The following is a 2,500-nucleotide window of genomic DNA, read 5'->3' as shown; positions in this document are numbered from 1 at the left end:
TTCATCTCAAACACGTTTAAACTTTTCCTCTCTGCCTCTTTTAAAATACGTCTCTGTCTCACACAATGTTGTCGGCACAACCATCCTTCATATAATCTCTTTCATCCATTCGCAAATGCCTACTTCTGATTACACGTTTTGGTTCCCCAACACTCTTACTTGCTTCTTTCAATCTACAATTTACCTTCACCTCCACTCCTTCCTATTCCGTCACATACAACCCAAAGTACCTAAAACTATCCACTTCATCCAGTCCTTTAAGAATTATCCGTACATCCAAATTGCTGCCATCCTCTCCCCTTGTAAGTCTCACCACCTTACTTTTACTCTCATTTACCTTAAACTTTCTCCTCTCGCATACTTTCCCAAACTCTATCACTAACTCCCTTAATCCCCCATCTGACCCTTCCACAAACGCAGTGTCTTCAGCAAACAACAACTGTCTTACCTCCCACTTTTCTCCATTTTCTATAACAATCTCCAATCATCTGCCCATTACCCTTGCATTTACCTGCCACACCACTCCATCCATGTTCACACTGAATATCCATGGAGACATGACACAACCCTGATGCAGTCCGACCTTTACCTCAGACCCCTCGCTATCTCCATTTCTAATTCTATTACAGGCTCTACTAATCTAATAAAAACTCTTGACTGCCCTAAACAGCTTTCCCTTGATCCCATATATCTACAAAACCCCCCACAGTGCCTTCCTGTCCACCCTGTCAAAAGTCTTTCCCAAATCCATAAAGGCCCATAAACACCCTTTTCTTATGCTAAAGCTTTCTCACATAATTGTCTTACCACAATCTTATCCACTCAACTCCTACCTTTCTCAAACACACACTGTTACTTATCAATTACTCCCTCTGTGTCTCTACTAATCCTCTCAATTAAATCCCTCTCATAAGCCCTCCCAACTACAATCAACAAATTGATCCCTCTGAAACTACTACACTCATATTTATCTCCTTTTCCCTTGTAAAATGGAACTATACAGGCACTCCTCCAATCCTCCGGTACTCTATCCTCCCTTAGACACACATTAAAAAACCTTACTAACCAGTCAAAAATATTATTCTACCTTCGTTCTTCGTTCCTGCTCTCACCTTTTTGATAACTACTTTCACCTCATCTTCTCTTATTTCTTCATTTTCCTCACCCATCACTGCTACCACCACTCACTTCCTATCTTTCTCCACATTTACAGTTACAACAATATTTCTGAATGTCTACTGGCAATTTATTATTTCGTCTGTCCTATGACAAAAAATCAACGTTCAGAAGACTTAAAAGCCTAGTCAAGAAGCTTTGTAGTACCGAATGCTCAGTAGTTCTTAACAAAACACACACACACACACACACACACACACACACACACACACACACACACACACACACACACACACACACACACACAAAGGATTACAAAGGTGGAGCATACCGACAGGAGACCTTTTGATCCATATCTAGGTCGGATGCGAAAAAAAATCATATTAATAATAAGATAATAAATAAAACACACACACACGCACACACACACACACACACACACACACACACACACACACACACACACACACACACACACACACACACACACACACACACACACACACACACACACTATATATATATATATATATATATACATAGACACACACACACACACACACACACACACACACACACACACACACACACACACACGTCGGTCGAAGAGACAACAAATCTTGAAATCCGGAAAATCTACAAATTACGAGGATCACAACGACAAGGAAGGACCTGTGTTATATTAATAGAAAAGGGGAAAGCTCGTGGTGTAGTGGGAGGGTGAAGAAATAGAAGAAGGGGAGGGATTACTAAGGAAAATAGAAGGATTTGAAGAAGGGGAAGATTGGGCCAAGGAAGTCAGACATGTCAAAAAGAGACATGTTAGAAGATACAAGTATAACACTGAATAAGATAATGGAAGGTGGAGGAAGAATAGTTACAATGGGTGATTTTAATTGCAAAAAAATCTGCTGGGAAGAGATGACAGTGAAGGGTGGAGACGACCTATGGGGAAACGTACTACTTGATATGATTATAGAACATACAATGACGCAATGGATACAAGAGAATACTAGGTATAGAAATGAGGAGGAATCATCGATACTGGACCTAATAATCACATCAGAACCTGAAATAGTGGAAAAGATTAAATATAAGATACCAATAAGTAAAAGTCAGCACATATTGGTTGAACTGGAACTAAATAAGGAGAAATACATGAAAAAAACGAACAATATAGAAAGGGATGATTGATGTCTGAAAAAACAAATATTGATCATATAAGCGAATTCTTTCAAAAAACTGACTGGGAAATAATAAACAAGGAGAAAACAACAGTAAAAGAAAAATGGGATATTTTGACAAAAATTTATAAAGAAGGAGTGGAAAAGTATGTTCCAAGACAAAAGCAAGAAAAATAATATGTAAAGTGTTGGTACAACAA

The sequence above is a fragment of the Oratosquilla oratoria genome, chromosome 5, assembly GCF_046742065.1.
Source record: "Oratosquilla oratoria isolate Oo_2021 chromosome 5, ASM4674206v1, whole genome shotgun sequence".
Classification (NCBI taxonomy): domain Eukaryota; kingdom Metazoa; phylum Arthropoda; class Malacostraca; order Stomatopoda; family Squillidae; genus Oratosquilla; species Oratosquilla oratoria.
This window is presented reverse-complemented; position numbering follows the sequence as displayed.